General features: G+C 43.7%; 1 long non-coding RNA gene across 1 annotated transcript; it reads right to left on the bottom strand.

The window, feature by feature from the left end:
• Positions 1 to 140: 140 nt before the first annotated feature.
• Positions 141 to 21267, bottom strand: LOC146058929 (uncharacterized). Its single transcript, XR_014470046.1, has 2 exons — positions 20929 to 21267; positions 141 to 457 (listed from the first exon to the last, which is right to left on the bottom strand). It is a non-coding gene; the product is annotated as an uncharacterized LOC146058929 (long non-coding RNA).
• Between the last annotated feature and the right edge of the window lie 206 nt (positions 21268 to 21473).

The raw sequence follows: 21473 nt of genomic DNA, 5'->3' as shown, positions 1-21473 counted from the left end.
ATTTATATAGTGTTAAACGCTTTTTGATTTCTTACTGTTAAGGACAAAATAGATAATAATTCTAAGTTATGTCTTCACACTATAGTGAATTACAGGAAAAGTGTAATTAGTGTCAGATTTGCTTGTAAGGACAACAAGAATTGTACAGTATGGGAGAAAGCTATTTATTTAGAAAATAAACTCAAGTTTAACTGCAAGGGACAAAGGAGAAACAGATGAAGAGCGGAAATTGCCATGACTTGTATGGAGTCTTCATGTTTCCAGTGCACATTGATGAGGAAGACCGGAGTCTATGGAATGGTCCGGGCAGTGCCCATCAGGTGCTATGGAGAAGCATGGCTGGAAATTTCTATTTGCTTAGGATGCAGTAAATGATGGATAAGGAGAACATGGCGATCGTCAGAGCTGCACTCAATGGGACTTCACTTGAAGCGTTTTCAGTTGTTTGGTTTGCCTGCTGTAAGAGAAAATGATGAACATATTTAATAGACAGAAAAGGCCACTCATTGAAATAATAATAAACTCGTTAAATTGTCTAAGTATGCGGCTGTCTAAGCCAGTGGTTCTCAACCTCGGTCCTCAAGGACCCCCAACAGCACACATTTTCCAGGTCACCTGGCAGGTGCACAGGTGCACTCATTATTCACTGACACATTTTAAAAGATCACAGGTGGAGCTAATTACTTCACCTGTGATTCTGTGTGGAGACCTGGAAAACATGCACTATTGGGGGTCCTTGAGGAACGAGGTTGAGAACCACTGCTTTAGGACATCTGCTAAATCTGCTATATTATATATATGAAAACACACACTTAGGACCCCCTGTTTCTATCTCATCAATCAATGGCAGCAGCCAATTTGTTAGCAACATTTCGGGAACTTTTATTATCCCCTCCTTAGGCTAGATATACAGTACTGTATAACTAGCCTGAGGAGGGGATAATAAAAGTTCCCGAAACGTTGCTAACAAATTGGCTGCTGCCATTGATTGATGAGATAGAAACAGAGTCCTAAGTGTGCGGTTTCATAGAACCAGGGCCGGCGCTACCCACTCAGCAGCTCCTGCAAAGCAGGGGGGCGCCATGCTGAAAAGGCGCTGTCTCCCTCCCTGCTCTGCTAAAGCTGCCTCAGCCCTCACTGTCACTGCCTCCTGCACACCGCCTGCAACGCCTGTCTGACAGCGGGAGGCAGTATGGAGAGGCTGAGCAGCTTCCTGCACCGTGCACACACTGTCCTCCTCCTGCAATCTGCCCCCTCTTCCTCACGGACACTTGTGCTGAGGCATGTAGCGCTGTCTGTGAACGCCTGGATGACATGTCATGTCCGGATCCGCCTCCTATCCATTGCTCCCTGCGCCTGTCAGTTGTCAATCAAATGACGAACAGGCAGCAGCGCCGCCTCTCCTTCCTTCCCTCTTCTCAGTGTGCTGTGCCAGTGCTGCTGCCAGTCCTCAACACTCCGCCCCCTCTATCTCCTCCCCTCTTCTTCCATCTCCTCCTTCTCTCCCCTCCTTTCCCCCCTCAGTCACGAGTGCTGCACATACTTTTTGTACTGCTTTCAGATTGCATCGCACACACATTGCATGCATGCCGTGCAATGCGATCTAGCCCATAACGTATGTGATTCTCGCAGCGTGTATGGGCACCTGTAGTGCCTGCAACATTTTGCGGACACAGCACTGAGATGGTGTATGCCTACATGTACATGCACCCGAGATCCTCCATAGGATCGCATGTTGCATACACTACCACAATCGGGCTGCAGCTTGTTGCAATGGCAATGTGAAACGGCGCAAAATGTATGGTTTGCAGGAGGGCGCTGGACACCCTAGCACCGGCCCTGCATAGAACGCATATGTAAACCTTTTGTACCTGCACCAGGGCGTACAGAACGGAGTGGTGAGTGCCGGCACATTGTGTACTGTATATATTTAAATATATGTATGTGTGTGTATATATATATATATATATATATATATATATAGGGATTTGTGGTGGGTCCTCCGCAGAGTAATGCACCGCACGGCACTCCAGTAGGTGAAAAAGCAAATTTATTTGTGCAACAGTTTCGGAGCCTACCGCTCCTTCGTCAGGCTTACAGCAGAATCAAATAAAAAATGGCAAGGTGCCTACCTTATAACGTGAATGTATGAAAGACCTCCCCTTCTGTGGCTAAGATCCTGTTTGGTGCTGGGACGGATGAGGCCGGAAACCGCGCTGTGCACGGAGGCTCACTTCCGGTTTCCCAGACTGCTCCCCGCTGCGTGTGCTGTTCACGTTCCCCGTTGCCATGCAAACGGGGACGCACTGTAACCACGTTGCCTGGGTTACCAATCAACAGGATCATACGGCCAGGGGCTGGAAATAAAACAGTGTTTAAGTGGTGCTGTGTGATAACATAGAATTGTGATAACATACATACACTATTAAAAACACAGCCAGCAGTATTTTCTAAGGCAAATATATATCTAAACAGTATATTGTAAAGCTGCTTTAAGAAAAAAGGTTCCTTGGGCTGCGGTATGTCCATATGATGGTCATGTCGACACTTTCACATGTCGACCATCAAACACTTGTTGCTCAAAATATATGAAAAAGCTAGAAGAAATAGCATATAATTATTTTTAGCAGAGAACAAGAATACTATGTCCGAAAATATTGATTATGTGAGGGTATTCCACATAATTCGTTCGTTTAATCCATGTGGTGATGTAGTATTAAGGCGGAAGATCCACCTTGCCTCTAATCTTAAGAGGGCTTTTTGTCTGTCACCTCCTCGTGGCATAGGGGGGACATGGTCAATAATCTGATATTTTAGGGCTGACAGGGGGTGTCCCTTTTGTTTGAAATGGACAGCCACAGGTTGTTCCATGGGCTTATTCTCCAGGGCGGCCCGGATGGCCGACCTGTGTTGGGCCATCCTTTCCTTGAATTCTCTTGTCGACATCCCCACGTAATGGAGTCCACATGGACAAATAATAATATATACTATATACCTTGTACTACACGTTAGTACATGTCTGATCGGATATGTAGTATTATTATGTGGGTGTTTGAAGGAGGTACCTTGGATCAAATATGTACACGTTGTGCATTTAATGCACCGGTAACAACCCTTAGCCTTGGTTCTGACTTGACTTTCATCAAATCCGGTGATATCTGTGTGCACTAGGATATCTCGTAGGTTGCGTCCCCTCCTGTAGCATGTCATGGGACGGATGCCGGTGAAACAAGGTAGACTCTTGTCTGTTGCTACGATAGGCCACAGAGCCCTACTGGCAATTGGAATGACACTACTGTTAATGTCAAATGTGGTTGTCCAAGGGAACACCTCTCTTGTTGTTTTTTCCACTTTGGGATTCAGCAGGCTGTCTCTTCTGATTTTCATAACTCTTTGTTTAGTTGCTGTCAGCTCTTTGAGCTGATATCCTCTCTGATGAAATTTGTTTAATACTGTGTCAAGAGCTTCGGACAGTTTGCTGGGGTCACTGCATATTCTTGCTGCCCTCAGCATCTGAGAGTATGCTAATCCTTTTTTAAGTGGAGGCGGGTGATGTCTGCTAGCTAAAAGCAAAGTGTTGCGGTCGGTGTTCTTGTAATAAATCATGGTGTTGATGATACCCGCTTTTAATGATACTGCCACGTCCAGAAAATTGATTTCTTCCCTATGCCACGTGTATGTCAGTTTGATGGGTCCTGGTAGATTGTTGATTCTGTTAGAAGGTTATCCAGCTCTTCAGGTGTTCCTCGCCACACCATGAATAAGTCATCTATAAATCGACACAGCAATAGTATATTGGATGTCGACATCGTATTTTTGAAGAAAAGTTGTTCCTGTTGTACCATATATGTGTTGGCGTATGATGGTGCCACCGCCGATCCCATGGCACAGCCCTCCAATTGGAGAAAGATTTGTCCATCGAATCTAAAGAAGTTCTTGGTAAGAACCAGTTCCAGTAGACGGAGGAATAAAGCTTTATTTGAATTTAAATTCTTCACCAAGGGACTCTAGAAAGAGTTGCATCGCCATTAGCCTTGGTCATGGGGAATTGAGGTATATAATGATGTAACGTCCATGGTACACATAATGGCAGTTGGAGGTAACATCGGCAAATTCTTCAAGCGATTTAAAAAATCAGTTGTGTCCTTTAGATGAGTCTCATGTTGTATTACAAACGGTTGTATCAGTTGGTCTAATAGCTGGGAGATGGGCTGGAACAGGCTGCCACGGGCCGAGATTATTGGGCGGCCAGGTGGCAGGGTTGCATGTTTATGAATCTTTGGGACACTATACAAAATTGGCATAATTGGATGAGTGACAGTCAGAGACTTCCATTAGCTTTTTATCAATAATGTTGTTCTTAACTGCCTCAGTTAATACGGACATGAGTTCTTTCTTGTATACGTCTGTGGGGTCTCTTTGCAATTTTTTATAAACTTTTGTGTCCGCTAATTGGCGGTTCAATTCAGCCTTATAGGCACTGAGATCCTGTATAACAATAGCCCCGCCTTTGTCAGCGGGGCGGATGGTTATGCTTCTATCTTCCTGTAGGGTCTTTAGAGCTTTTGTTTCTCTCTGATTCAAATTCGGGTGAAATGGGGACTCTGTTGCTATAAATCGATCCATAGAGGCGTTCATGAGTCTTGTGTAGGTTTTGATTGATGGATTCTGAGAGATGGGGTCAAATGTGGAATGGCTATGAGTTTTTTTGAAAGTGGCTACAGGTGAATTGTCCAGTAGAGGGGTAGTATTTTGAAAATGTTCTCTTAGCCGTAATTTGCGGCTCATTCTGTGCATGTCCATTTGCCAAGAGAAGGGGTCATGTCGATTAGTGGGCACAAAAGAAAGCCCTTTGTCCAATATTTTTTCTTCTTCTGTGGTCAGTATTCGACTGGACAAGTTGAAAACAGCTTTTAGTTAGCGGCCTCTTGCTTTTGAAGAGCCTTTCGGCTTGGCCGCCGCGGCGGGTTCTTTTATGCCGCGACCTCTCCTGGTGGTTACCCCTAAAGGGGGACGTTTACTGGATGCACTTTCATCTGAATCATTGGGTAAAAAATCACTATCAGATTGAGATGTATTAGTACCCCTCGGGTGTTCTGGTTTCCTAGTACGCCAACTTCTTCGATTGAATGATCTGGTGTTTCTGGGTTGGGGCTCATTCCCAGTAAGCCAGCGGTATACCTGGTTTGACTCATAGTCATTTTCCACTACTGCGAGTTTGGTTTTCTTAAACCTCACCAACTCCTTGCGGTAGGTCTCGCATTGTTGTTTGATCTTGTTGGACCAAATTTCAAATTCACTAGATGACAGGATCTCTCGGTGTTCAATCTGTATGTTTTCAATTTTTTCTTTGGTTTTCTTAACCTCTTTGCCCACCTCCTCCACCACAAGCAGCATCAGGTCCAGGCTGCACTTGTTGAGCACGGCTACCCAACGCCTGCAAAACTCTGGACTTGACCTGCCTATGGTGGGGACATTGCGGACTCTGAAGCCTCTTGGAATAAATTTCTTACGGAAATAATCCGACAGTGTCTGGCCGTGGAGGTGATAATCGATCTCACGGCGTTTTAACTTTACCAGTGTGTGGTACAGATCTTCCACTTCTACCGCTGATTGCGGTTCTTCACCGAATAGAATACGGGCTGCCTCATCAGCTGAGAGGCTGAGGGTTTCACCCACTGGTGTGATGGCAATACCGCTTGTTCCAGGCTGCGAGTTAGACGGCTCCATTGATATAAATGGACAATAGGTGATACGCTGCTGCTGGTTGCGGGTAGGATTCCTTGCTGAAATGGGGCTGGGTGCCTTGATCCTTAGTTCTCTTGAAGACAAGACAACCACTGTATACGTTTGTAGATCCGGCACTCCTGCTTCCTGGTGCAGGTGGCCTGGGTGCCTTTGCTTGATTTGGATAGGGATTTGTGGTGGGTCCTCCGCAGAGTAATGCACCGCACGGCACTCCAGTAGGTGAAAAAGCAAATTTATTTGTGCAACAGTTTCGGAGCCTACCGCTCCTTCGTCAGGCTTACAGCAGAATCAAATAAAAAATGGCAAGGTGCCTACCTTATAACGTGAATGTATGAAAGACCTCCCCTTCTGTGGCTAAGATCCTGTTTGGTGCTGGGACGGATGAGGCCGGAAACCGCGCTGTGCACGGAGGCTCACTTCCGGTTTCCCAGACTGCTCCCCGCTGCGTGTGCTGTTCACGTTCCCCGTTGCCATGCAAACGGGGACGCACTGTAACCACGTTGCCTGGGTTACCAATCAACAGGATCATACGGCCAGGGGCTGGAAATAAAACAGTGTTTAAGTGGTGCTGTGTGATAACATAGAATTGTGATAACATACATACACTATTAAAAACACAGCCAGCAGTATTTTCTAAGGCAAATATATATCTAAACAGTATATTGTAAAGCTGCTTTAAGAAAAAAGGTTCCTTGGGCTGCGGTATGTCCATATGATGGTCATGTCGACACTTTCACATGTCGACCATCAAACACTTGTTGCTCAAAATATATGAAAAAGCTAGAAGAAATAGCATATAATTATTTTTAGCAGAGAACAAGAATACTATGTCCGAAAATATTGATTATGTGAGGGTATTCCACATAATTCGTTCGTTTAATCCATGTGGTGATGTAGTATTAAGGCGGAAGATCCACCTTGCCTCTAATCTTAAGAGGGCTTTTTGTCTGTCACCTCCTCGTGGCATAGGGGGGACATGGTCAATAATCTGATATTTTAGGGCTGACAGGGGGTGTCCCTTTTGTTTGAAATGGACAGCCACAGGTTGTTCCATGGGCTTATTCTCCAGGGCGGCCCGGATGGCCGACCTGTGTTGGGCCATCCTTTCCTTGAATTCTCTTGTCGACATCCCCACGTAATGGAGTCCACATGGACAAATAATAATATATACTATATACCTTGTACTACACGTTAGTACATGTCTGATCGGATATGTAGTATTATTATGTGGGTGTTTGAAGGAGGTACCTTGGATCAAATATGTACACGTTGTGCATTTAATGCACCGGTAACAACCCTTAGCCTTGGTTCTGACTTGACTTTCATCAAATCCGGTGATATCTGTGTGCACTAGGATATCTCGTAGGTTGCGTCCCCTCCTGTAGCATGTCATGGGACGGATGCCGGTGAAACAAGGTAGACTCTTGTCTGTTGCTACGATAGGCCACAGAGCCCTACTGGCAATTGGAATGACACTACTGTTAATGTCAAATGTGGTTGTCCAAGGGAACACCTCTCTTGTTGTTTTTTCCACTTTGGGATTCAGCAGGCTGTCTCTTCTGATTTTCATAACTCTTTGTTTAGTTGCTGTCAGCTCTTTGAGCTGATATCCTCTCTGATGAAATTTGTTTAATACTGTGTCAAGAGCTTCGGACAGTTTGCTGGGGTCACTGCATATTCTTGCTGCCCTCAGCATCTGAGAGTATGCTAATCCTTTTTTAAGTGGAGGCGGGTGATGACTGCTAGCTAAAAGCAAAGTGTTGCGGTCGGTGTTCTTGTAATAAATCGAGGTGTTGATGATACCCGCTTTTAATGATACTGCCACGTCCAGAAAATTGATTTCTTCCCTATGCCACGTGTATGTCAGTTTGATGGGTCCTGGTAGATTGTTGATTCCTGTTAGAAGGTTATCCAGCTCTTCAGGTGTTCCTCGCCACACCATGAATAAGTCATCTATAAATCGACACAGCAATAGTATATTGGATGTCGACATCGTATTTTTGAAGAAAAGTTGTTCCTGTTGTACCATATATGTGTTGGCGTATGATGGTGCCACCGCCGATCCCATGGCACAGCCCTCCAATTGGAGAAATACTACCCCTCTACTGGACAATTCACCTGTAGCCACTTTCAAAAAAACTCATAGCCATTCCACATTTGACCCCATCTCTCAGAATCCATCAATCAAAACCTACACAAGACTCATGAACGCCTCTATGGATCGATTTATAGCAACAGAGTCCCCATTTCACCCGAATTTGAATCAGAGAGAAACAAAAGCTCTAAAGACCCTACAGGAAGATAGAAGCATAACCATCCGCCCCGCTGACAAAGGCGGGGCTATTGTTATACAGGATCTCAGTGCCTATAAGGCTGAATTGAACCGCCAATTAGCGGACACAAAAGTTTATAAAAAATTGCAAAGAGACCCCACAGACGTATACAAGAAAGAACTCATGTCCGTATTAACTGAGGCAGTTAAGAACAACATTATTGATAAAAAGCTAATGGAAGCTCTGACTGTCACTCATCCAATTATGCCAATTTTGTATAGTGTCCCAAAGATTCATAAACATGCAACCCTGCCACCTGGCCGCCCAATAATCTCGGCCCGTGGCAGCCTGTTCCAGCCCATCTCCCAGCTATTAGACCAACTGATACAACCGTTTGTAATACAACATGAGACTCATCTAAAGGACACAACTGATTTTTTAAATCGCTTGAAGAATTTGCCGATGTTACCTCCAACTGCCATTATGTGTACCATGGACGTTACATCATTATATACCTCAATTCCCCATGACCAAGGCCTAATGGCGATGCAACTCTTTCTAGAGTCCCTTGGTGAAGAATTTAAATTCAATAAAGCTTTATTCCTCCGTCTACTGGAACTGGTTCTTACCAAGAACTTCTTTAGATTCGATGGACAAATCTTTCTCCAATTGGAGGGCTGTGCCATGGGATCGGCGGTGGCACCATCATACGCCAACACATATATGGTACAACAGGAACAACTTTTCTTCAAAAATACGATGTCGACATCCAATATACTATTGCTGTGTCGATTTATAGATGACTTATTCATGGTGTGGCGAGGAACACCTGAAGAGCTGGATAACCTTCTAACAGGAATCAACAATCTACCAGGACCCATCAAACTGACATACACGTGGCATAGGGAAGAAATCAATTTTCTGGACGTGGCAGTATCATTAAAAGCGGGTATCATCAACACCATGATTTATTACAAGAACACCGACCGCAACACTTTGCTTTTAGCTAGCAGTCATCACCCGCCTCCACTTAAAAAAGGATTAGCATACTCTCAGATGCTGAGGGCAGCAAGAATATGCAGTGACCCCAGCAAACTGTCCGAAGCTCTTGACACAGTATTAAACAAATTTCATCAGAGAGGATATCAGCTCAAAGAGCTGACAGCAACTAAACAAAGAGTTATGAAAATCAGAAGAGACAGCCTGCTGAATCCCAAAGTGGAAAAAACAACAAGAGAGGTGTTCCCTTGGACAACCACATTTGACATTAACAGTAGTGTCATTCCAATTGCCAGTAGGGCTCTGTGGCCTATCGTAGCAACAGACAAGAGTCTACCTTGTTTCACCGGCATCCGTCCCATGACATGCTACAGGAGGGGACGCAACCTACGAGATATCCTAGTGCACACAGATATCACCGGATTTGATGAAAGTCAAGTCAGAACCAAGGCTAAGGGTTGTTACCGGTGCATTAAATGCACAACGTGTACATATTTGATCCAAGGTACCTCCTTCAAACACCCACATAATAATACTACATATCCGATCAGACATGTACTAACGTGTAGTACAAGGTATATAGTATATATTATTATTTGTCCATGTGGACTCCATTACGTGGGGATGTCGACAAGAGAATTCAAGGAAAGGATGGCCCAACACAGGTCGGCCATCCGGGCCGCCCTGGAGAATAAGCCCATGGAACAACCTGTGGCTGTCCATTTCAAACAAAAGGGACACCCCCTGTCAGCCCTAAAATATCAGATTATTGACCATGTCCCCCCTATGCCACGAGGAGGTGACAGACAAAAAGCCCTCTTAAGATTAGAGGCAAGGTGGATCTTCCGCCTTAATACTACATCACCACATGGATTAAACGAACGAATTATGTGGAATACCCTCACATAATCAATATTTTCGGACATAGTATTCTTGTTCTCTGCTAAAAATAATTATATGCTATTTCTTCTAGCTTTTTCATATATTTTGAGCAACAAGTGTTTGATGGTCGACATGTGAAAGTGTCGACATGACCATCATATGGACATACCGCAGCCCAAGGAACCTTTTTTCTTAAAGCAGCTTTACAATATACTGTTTAGATATATATTTGCCTTAGAAAATACTGCTGGCTGTGTTTTTAATAGTGTATGTATGTTATCACAATTCTATGTTATCACACAGCACCACTTAAACACTGTTTTATTTCCAGCCCCTGGCCGTATGATCCTGTTGATTGGTAACCCAGGCAACGTGGTTACAGTGCGTCCCCGTTTGCATGGCAACGGGGAACGTGAACAGCACACGCAGCGGGGAGCAGTCTGGGAAACCGGAAGTGAGCCTCCGTGCACAGCGCGGTTTCCGGCCTCATCCGTCCCAGCACCAAACAGGATCTTAGCCACAGAAGGGGAGGTCTTTCATACATTCACGTTATAAGGTAGGCACCTTGCCATTTTTTATTTGATTCTGCTGTAAGCCTGACGAAGGAGCGGTAGGCTCCGAAACTGTTGCACAAATAAATTTGCTTTTTCACCTACTGGAGTGCCGTGCGGTGCATTACTCTGCGGAGGACCCACCACAAATCCCTATCCAAATCAAGCAAAGGCACCCAGGCCACCTGCACCAGGAAGCAGGAGTGCCGGATCTACAAACGTATACAGTGGTTGTCTTGTCTTCAAGAGAACTAAGGATCAAGGCACCCAGCCCCATTTCAGCAAGGAATCCTACCCGCAACCAGCAGCAGCGTATCACCTATTGTCCATTTATATCAATGGAGCCGTCTAACTCGCAGCCTGGAACAAGCGGTATTGCCATCACACCAGTGGGTGAAACCCTCAGCCTCTCAGCTGATGAGGCAGCCCGTATTCTATTCGGTGAAGAACCGCAATCAGCGGTAGAAGTGGAAGATCTGTACCACACACTGGTAAAGTTAAAACGCCGTGAGATCGATTATCACCTCCACGGCCAGACACTGTCGGATTATTTCCGTAAGAAATTTATTCCAAGAGGCTTCAGAGTCCGCAATGTCCCCACCATAGGCAGGTCAAGTCCAGAGTTTTGCAGGCGTTGGGTAGCCGTGCTCAACAAGTGCAGCCTGGACCTGATGCTGCTTGTGGTGGAGGAGGTGGGCAAAGAGGTTAAGAAAACCAAAGAAAAAATTGAAAACATACAGATTGAACACCGAGAGATCCTGTCATCTAGTGAATTTGAAATTTGGTCCAACAAGATCAAACAACAATGCGAGACCTACCGCAAGGAGCTGGTGAGGTTTAAGAAAACCAAACTCGCAGTAGTGGAAAATGACTATGAGTCAAACCAGGTATACCGCTGGCTTACTGGGAATGAGCCCCAACCCAGAAACACCAGATCATTCAATCGAAGAAGTTGGCGTACTAGGAAACCAGAACACCCGAGGGGTACTAATACATCTCAATCTGATAGTGATTTTTTACCCAATGATTCAGATGAAAGTGCATCCAGTAAACGTCCCCCTTTAGGGGTAACCACCAGGAGAGGTCGCGGCATAAAAGAACCCGCCGCGGCGGCCAAGCCGAAAGGCTCTTCAAAAGCAAGAGGCCGCTAACTAAAGCTGTTTTCAACTTGTCCAGTCGAATACTGACCACAGAAGAAGAAAAAATATTGGACAAAGGGCTTTCTTTTGTGCCCACTAATCGACATGACCCCTTCTCTTGGCAAATGGACATGCACAGAATGAGCCGCAAATTACGGCTAAGAGAACATTTTCAAAATACTACCCCTCTACTGGACAATTCACCTGTAGCCACTTTCAAAAAAACACATAGCCATTCCACATTTGACCCCATCTCTCAGAATCCATCAATCAAAACCTACACAAGACTCATGAACGCCTCTATGGATCGATTTATAGCAACAGAGTCCCCATTTCACCCGAATTTGAATCAGAGAGAAACAAAAGCTCTAAAGACCCTACAGGAAGATAGAAGCATAACCATCCGCCCCGCTGACAAAGGCGGGGCTATTGTTATACAGGATCTCAGTGCCTATAAGGCTGAATTGAACCGCCAATTAGCGGACACAAAAGTTTATAAAAAATTGCAAAGAGACCCCACAGACGTATACAAGAAAGAACTCATGTCCGTATTAACTGAGGCAGTTAAGAACAACATTATTGATAAAAAGCTAATGGAAGCTCTGACTGTCACTCATCCAATTATGCCAATTTTGTATAGTGTCCCAAAGATTCATAAACATGCAACCCTGCCACCTGGCCGCCCAATAATCTCGGCCCGTGGCAGCCTGTTCCAGCCCATCTCCCAGCTATTAGACCAACTGATACAACCGTTTGTAATACAACATGAGACTCATCTAAAGGACACAACTGATTTTTTAAATCGCTTGAAGAATTTGCCGATGTTACCTCCAACTGCCATTATGTGTACCATGGACGTTACATCATTATATACCTCAATTCCCCATGACCAAGGCCTAATGGCGATGCAACTCTTTCTAGAGTCCCTTGGTGAAGAATTTAAATTCAATAAAGCTTTATTCCTCCGTCTACTGGAACTGGTTCTTACCAAGAACTTCTTTAGATTCGATGGACAAATCTTTCTCCAATTGGAGGGCTGTGCCATGGGATCGGCGGTGGCACCATCATATGCCAACACATATATGGTACAACAGGAACAACTTTTCTTAAAAAATACGATGTCGACATCCAATATACTATTGCTGTGTCGATTTATAGATGACTTATTCATGGTGTGGCGAGGAACACCTGAAGAGCTGGATAACCTTCTAACAGGAATCAACAATCTACCAGGACCCATCAAACTGACATACACGTGGCATAGGGAAGAAATCAATTTTCTGGACGTGGCAGTATCATTAAAAGCGGGTATCATCAACACCATGATTTATTACAAGAACACCGACCGCAACACTTTGCTTTTAGCTAGCAGTCATCACCCGCCTCCACTTAAAAAAGGATTAGCATACTCTCAGATGCTGAGGGCAGCAAGAATATGCAGTGACCCCAGCAAACTGTCCGAAGCTCTTGACACAGTATTAAACAAATTTCATCAGAGAGGATATCAGCTCAAAGAGCTGACAGCAACTAAACAAAGAGTTATGAAAATCAGAAGAGACAGCCTGCTGAATCCCAAAGTGGAAAAAACAACAAGAGAGGTGTTCCCTTGGACAACCACATTTGACATTAACAGTAGTGTCATTCCAATTGCCAGTAGGGCTCTGTGGCCTATCGTAGCAACAGACAAGAGTCTACCTTGTTTCACCGGCATCCGTCCCATGACATGCTACAGGAGGGGACGCAACCTACGAGATATCCTAGTGCACACAGATATCACCGGATTTGATGAAAGTCAAGTCAGAACCAAGGCTAAGGGTTGTTACCGGTGCATTAAATGCACAACGTGTACATATTTGATCCAAGGTACCTCCTTCAAACACCCACATAATAATACTACATATCCGATCAGACATGTACTAACGTGTAGTACAAGGTATATAGTATATATTATTATTTGTCCATGTGGACTCCATTACGTGGGGATGTCGACAAGAGAATTCAAGGAAAGGATGGCCCAACACAGGTCGGCCATCCGGGCCGCCCTGGAGAATAAGCCCATGGAACAACCTGTGGCTGTCCATTTCAAACAAAAGGGACACCCCCTGTCAGCCCTAAAATATCAGATTATTGACCATGTCCCCCCTATGCCACGAGGAGGTGACAGACAAAAAGCCCTCTTAAGATTAGAGGCAAGGTGGATCTTCCGCCTTAATACTACATCACCACATGGATTAAACGAACGAATTATGTGGAATACCCTCACATAATCAATATTTTCGGACATAGTATTCTTGTTCTCTGCTAAAAATAATTATATGCTATTTCTTCTAGCTTTTTCATATATTTTGAGCAACAAGTGTTTGATGGTCGACATGTGAAAGTGTCGACATGACCATCATATGGACATACCGCAGCCCAAGGAACCTTTTTTCTTAAAGCAGCTTTACAATATACTGTTTAGATATATATTTGCCTTAGAAAATACTGCTGGCTGTGTTTTTAATAGTGTATGTATGTTATCACAATTCTATGTTATCACACAGCACCACTTAAACACTGTTTTATTTCCAGCCCCTGGCCGTATGATCCTGTTGATTGGTAACCCAGGCAACGTGGTTACAGTGCGTCCCCGTTTGCATGGCAACGGGGAACGTGAACAGCACACGCAGCGGGGAGCAGTCTGGGAAACCGGAAGTGAGCCTCCGTGCACAGCGCGGTTTCCGGCCTCATCCGTCCCAGCACCAAACAGGATCTTAGCCACAGAAGGGGAGGTCTTTCATACATTCACGTTATAAGGTAGGCACCTTGCCATTTTTTATTTGATTCTGCTGTAAGCCTGACGAAGGAGCGGTAGGCTCCGAAACTGTTGCACAAATAAATTTGCTTTTTCACCTACTGGAGTGCCGTGCGGTGCATTACTCTGCGGAGGACCCACCACAAATCCCTATCCAAATCAAGCAAAGGCACCCAGGCCACCTGCACCAGGAAGCAGGAGTGCCGGATCTACAAACGTATATATATATATATATATATAGCTTTGAAAAGTGCTGCGTGCAGTAGTATTACTGCATACAATACATATTAGCAGGTCATGTATTTGTATACATGCAGTATATATCATGTGCAAAGTTTGAATAGCTCACTTCATGCAATGCTGTTATGTGAAGTAGTTGTGGTTTTCCTGTGGTTAGATGACTTGTTTCTTCTTGTTTCTGTTAAAAACTTGTTTTAAAAACCTAACTGATACATTTAAGTATATATCATATGGAAACTAACAATATGACTAAATAAAAGTTTTATATTTTGGGTTCATGAAGCAGTACTACCAAAGAGCACTGAGGTCAGTGGCGTAACTAGAACCCCCCCTCCCCCGCCAAAAAAAAACAATTCTTACGCCTGCCCCCCCCCCCCCGCATACATTAATTATAATTTTTTTTATACATACACTTCCTGTTCCCCGGTCACAATTATCCCTCCTATGACCGATCATAGTTATCCCTCATGTGCCTGTTCCCCCATTGCACATACAACTGGGAGGAGTTAAAGACCTAACACAGGATAGGAGACAGGATAGGAGTGCCAGATCCTCCTGATGACAATGGTGGTGGCTGGAAGGTCTAGGAGCAGGTGTCCGGACACAGCAGGGAAGTTCATGTGCTTCTTTCAGCTTACTCAGACTGAGGCAGACTTTACAATCAATCTAAAGACTCACTGTAATGGGCTTTACTGTGAGGATTTAGGTTCATTGTAAAGCCTGCTCTAGTCTATATACTGTAAATCTAGTGAAGTGTGGCAATGGGAGAGGAGAGTGAGATCCTTAGGAAGCTGGCCCCGCTACCTGTCACAGAGCACAGGCTGCAGCAGCCCCGGCAGTGACAGCACATCTCATCTTAGCTATGTAGCATCTTTGGCTGCAGCCCCCGGCATTCTCCTGCCTTCAGCTCCCACAGAAACTGCAACCATGATTTGCTGGCTCCTTCCCCCTAAACCCCGCCACTGCTAGGGCTGCGGAGCCCTAGTTATGCCCCTGACTGAGGTCATGGTTCCTTACCTCCCAACATTGGCCAGCTTGAAAGATGGACTGCTAGCGCGCAGAAGGACAGGGGCCTAGTGATATGGAGCGTGGTCTATTCCTGTGTGGCCAAGCCCCCATTTTTGCTGCTGTGGGGCATGGCTAGTGGCTCTCTGAGCTGCTGGCTATGTCCCCAGCCCCTCAGGCTGCACAGTGCACTCTCGGGTGGCACATGAGAACTTTCCAAAGAACCGTGACGTTGCCACGAAAAGCGGGACAGTTGCAAAGTATATGGTTCCCACTATGGCCCTAACAGTGTGGACTTTGTATGTCCTCCACATGCTTGCTTGGGTTTTCTTTGAGTGCTCTGGTTAGACATCTACAATAATTAATTAAGACATCTTCAAAAGCGTATTAACCTAATGAATATGAAAATGCAACTGGTGTAAAGACTACAAGTTCAATGTACAGGAAACAACAATGTATTGTGCTGGTATTGTGCTGGTAAAGGGAAAAGACAACTAAACAGGCAATTGACTATACTAACCCTATACTAACCCTACATTAGTGAAATGCAAATAGTGTTGCTAAAGGGATAGTATATTTGAATTACCATATTTCCAGATTCTGCCATGATAAGGAAACATCATGGTGATGATGATCAGAATATAAAAAAAAACAGTTGGATTAAATACAAATTTCAACACTTTCCATCTAAATAACTGTTGAATGTATTTATTGATACAATACGTTTTTAGTTCTAATAAAATAACTTGTTTGTATAAAGCACTTGATAGATAATACAGTGCATTTTACCTCCACCTCTGATGTATTATTGCTTACAAAGTAAGAATAATGAATTATAAGTTAATTGTATGCGAACATCAGACTTCATAAAGAAACATTGCAATGGGCTTACAGGAGGGTATCGCTGTCACCACCAATTTCCTTCAGTGTCATATTATTATTGTTCAATGTTTAGTTGTTGCAGCAATTATTTACAGGTTCCATATATACAATAGGTGTTCCTTTAAATATTTACACACACCACTAGATATTCATTATAGACAGTTCAGATATCCTACTAAAGGTTGTCATCTTGGACACATTACATTCATTATAGTGTCGGTGTGGGGAATTGAAGCGCTCCCCTGTCCACTTGCAGCCTACAGCCAGGGGGCTCGGACATCTGTCACACTGGTGACTGGTTGTCTTATTGGTGTAATCTGAAGCCCCGCACACACGGTGAGATATTGGCTAATTGCCAATTGTTACTAAGCAATTTTGACTAAGCAATTTTGAGTAAATGCACAAGAGATTTTGGCTAGATGCACCGGAGATTTTGACTAAGCAATTTGTCTAAGTAATGATAGACTGTGATCTAGTCAAAATTGTTATGCCTGCATAGTCTATCTATGCTAGGCATTCTCTATTACACAATATTGACTAAGCAGGAGAAAAACTGGGAGATTTAGGCTAACCATCTAGGAGATTTTGACTACCTAGTTAGGGATGGCCATCGTTGCAATTGCCATTGACGGTTGCCATTGATGGCAATTCTGCAACTGGCTATCGATAGTGCTAAACTATGCAATGGCTGACCATCGATATTTTTACATATCGATGGTCAGCCATTGTGTTTGATTGGCCTGTGAACCAATCACAACACGGGGGCAGGGCTTCGCGGGTGTCGGGGGCGGAGCTATGCTCCATGTCATCATCGTTTTGCTGTTCCATCGATGGAGAGAAACCATCTCGTTCTCCCCGATCGATGGCAAAACTATTCAACATCGGCCATGAACCATCAATGATTTTGAATCATCGATGGTCGATGGCCATCCCTATACCTAGTCAAAATCTCCTGTGTGTACACCCTTGAAGACTTACTTGCATTGTGCATGCAACTTACCCCATCTCAGACAGGTGTCGGGTAATTATACTTTAGATTGCTTAGAAAATGCCCCTACATCACTCCGTGTGTAAGGGCCTTAGAGATAGTGATGCGTGGCTCCGTACGTCATTATCATCCGATTATTAATATCCAGAGAACACTGGCCCTGACAGATCGCTCAGCACACATTGCTTGACCCATCAATGTGTACTGAGCGATATTGCTGAGTCTATCATCACTCAGAACGCTCAGCACATCTCCCTGTGTGTATGCCCCATTAGAAGCTGATAAGTTTGTGCTTTATCTCCACCAAGCTTTGAAACATCTCCCCTTAATGGAGAGAAATTACTAAAGGGTAAGTTTCATAACCTTTCTAAAACAAACTTTTCCATAAAAAATAAATCTCAGAGCCGTCCATTAATAAATAAATGTACATGCGCACTTTCCAGCCCTAGCCAGTTACAGAATAATATGCAAGATCAATAGCATGGGCTCCCCCTGCCACTAGCACCAGCAGAGAGCTCTTGCATCTATTTGTGGGGATGCCAGCACATCTCTCTTCCTTTCCAGAGACTACTGCTGTGTACACACGGTCCGATTTCCTTTCCGATGTTGACGATATAGTCAACATCGGATCGGCATCGGATGTAGATCGCAAGAGTTTTAACCCTTGCGATCCCGATCCGATCCCGATGCGCGTTCACGTATCGGCAGCCAGAAAGTCTTGGCTGCCTTGTCTATATAGTGCAGATCTGCACTATATAGTCAAGATAGGATGCAAATCGGATGTGCCTTAAGATCCTCTCCACGATCCTATCTGATCAGATCGTGGATAGGATCTTAAGGCACATCTAACGTGTGTACACACCATACTACCAGTTCTGCATTGAATAGCTCTGGTGATCTTCTGTTGTTTTTGGGATCTCTGAAATAAATCAGGCTGGCATCCCTTTGCTCCAGAATAATTGACACTGATCCTCTCCATTATACTAAAATAGTAAAGTGAATAAAACATACACACAGAAAAAAAAGTACTCTATAGGACTCCCTAAGCCCCTTTTATAATGGGATGCAATGCAATGTACTTTCTATTCGATCCTGATCGATTTGCACGTGCCATGTACACATTCGATTTAAACTATATGTTACACATCTGTAATCGGTACTATATAGTCTTGCCTGCACCGTCTATTTTACTATTTGATTTCGATGCAGCGGGGCTGCACATCTGGATCAAATTGAAATCGAATGCGATCGATTTACATTCATTTAGAGTTTGCTTCGATTTTGCTTATATAAGCAAAATTGAATAGAAAAAGAGTCTATATCAAACCAGGTGTACACCCTATAACACTATATGGGTCTATAGCTGGGGTTGGCTACCTAGTCCTACCAACCCTAGTCCTCGAGAGCTACCAGCAGTGCATGTTTTGCAGGTCTCCTCACAGAATCACAAGTGAGCTAATTAGTTCCATCTGTGTATCTTTTAAAAGGTGTCAGTGATTAATGAGTGCAGCTGTGCAGCAGCTAGGTTGTCTGGAAAATGTGAACTGTTGGTAGCTCTCGAGGGCTAGGGTTGGCTACCACTGGTCTAGGACATGCTGAATTCCTTGCAAGGAGCATCCCTCCAGCAATTGGTTAGGGAGCCCACTCGTAAGGATGCAATATTAGACTTAATACTTACAAATGGTGACAGAATATCTGACATAAATGTGGGTGGAAATCTGGGATCCAGTGACCATCAAGCAGTATGGTTCAAAATAAAGACAGAGACTGACTCATCGCACACAAAAACAAAGGTGTTAGATTTTAGGAAGGCTGATTTTGTAGAGATGGGAAACTCTGTAAGGGATTCTTTGGCAGAGTGGAAGAACTTGGAGTGCAGGATAAGTGGGAAAAATTTAAAAGTGCAATTCTAAAAGCAACAAAACTTTGTGTCAAAGGAGTTAGGAAAAACACAAGAAAAAGAAAGCCATTGTGGTCTGCAAAAGAAGTAGCAAGTATTGTGAAAGAGCAAAAGTTGGAATTTAAGAAATTTAAGCAGACGCAGAAGAATGAGGACAAAGAGGTGTGTCTTGTTAGACAGACGGAGGCTAAGAAGGTAATCAGATGTGCAAAAGCACAGGCTGAAGAGAAAATGGCCCAGTCAGTGGGTAAAGGGGGGAAAACTTTTTTTAGGTATATAAGTGAAAGGAGAAAAACAAAAAGTGGAATAATTAGACTGAAGACAGAGAGTGGAAGTTTTCTTGAGGAGGACAATATAATAGCAGATAATATTAATAATTATTTCTGCTCAGTATTCACTGCTGAACGAGAGGGGAAGGGTCCACAGTTAAGTTGCAAGTATAGTCAGAAAACTGAGGGAGAGACAAATATATTTATAGAGGAGAAAGTCCTCACCGAACTCTCAAAAATGAAAGTGGATAACTCAATGGGGCCAGATGGGATACATCCAAGGATACTAAAAGAGCTTAAAGGGGAGCTGGTAAAACCAATAACAGAATGATTCAACCAGTCACTAGCTACTGAAGTAATCCCAGAGGACTGGAAAACAGCGAATGTAGTCCCACTGCACAACAGTGGAAGCAAGGAAGAGGTAAGCAACTATCGACCAGTGAGCCTTACATCAGTAGTAGGGAAATTGATGGAAACACTCTTAAAACAAAGAGTTGTAGAATATCTCAAAACCAGCTATTTACAGGATCCAAAACAGCAGTATCAGCAGTAGAAAGAAAGAAGTAATAATACCACTGTATAGGTCATTGGTACGACCTCACCTAGAGTATTGTGTTCAGTTCTGGAGGCCATATCTCCAGAAGTATATAAATACATTAGAGACTGTACAAAGAAGGGCAACTAAAATGGTGCACGGCCTACATGACAAAACGTACCAGGAAAGACTAAAAGATCTTAATATGTATACTTTAGAGCAGAGAAGGGAAAGGGGGGACATGATAGAAACTTTCAAATATATCAAGGGTTTTAACAAGGTACAGGTGGGAGACATTCTTCACAGGAAGAGGAGCAACAGAACACGAGGACATGCACTGAAACTAGAGGGAGGAAGATTCAGGGGAAATGTGAGGAAGAATAACTTCACAGTAAGAGTAGTAGATAAGTGGAATAGCCTACCATCAGAGGTGGTAGACGCAAATACAGTAGTACAATTTAAACATGCTTGGGATAAGAATATTGATATCCTTACAAAAAATTAAGGATCAAATATGGTTTGAGGTAACGTTTAAAAAAAGGGGCAGACTAGATGGGCCAAGTGGTTCTTATCTGCTGTCAAATTCTATGTCTACTATTGTAAAGCGCAACGGAATCTGCTGCGCTATTTAAGAAACTGTAAATAAATAAATAATGTGAATATATTGCTATCTATTTGATGTGCAGCCTCAGCAATGAATGCTTGTTAATGAAAGGCACTCACCACCACTTCATATTCTCCAAGGACCACTGTCACAAGGAACAGCAGCAGGGCACACCAGACCAGGTAACGCTGCATAATGGAGGTATAATCTCTTCCAGGTGCTCAGAATTTATGAAGCAAAACTTGGGATCCTCTGTGAAATATTTCTGCCACTGGTCGTACAAAGGAACTGGCTAAAACATATATTACTGTATTCTGTGAGCTTCTGTTTTTTACACCTAGGACCTTCGAACTGAAAATATTTCGAATTTGGTGACACGCTTGTACTGTAACTACAGTAGCATCTGTTCACGAAGGCAGGTTGTTTTCACAGTCCTTCCCTAAACTAATGATTGTACAGGAAACCACAAAAAAATCGCTTTAAGGATGGTAAAAATGTTAAGCAATAGTTATATGCTTAAAAACACAACATGGTGGAACATATACTATAACAGAGTGTCAGTGCATAAATACAGAAGTGCACACATTTCTTGGTTCCCTTCCATGGAAAGGAAGATCCCTAATTTTTCAATAAAAGAACTTGGAGTGACAAAAATAACTATTCT

Source organism: Crinia signifera, chromosome 2, assembly GCF_055691185.1.
Source record: "Crinia signifera chromosome 2, ASM5569118v1, whole genome shotgun sequence".
Lineage (NCBI taxonomy): Eukaryota > Metazoa > Chordata > Amphibia > Anura > Myobatrachidae > Crinia > Crinia signifera.
This window is presented reverse-complemented; position numbering and strand designations above follow the sequence as displayed.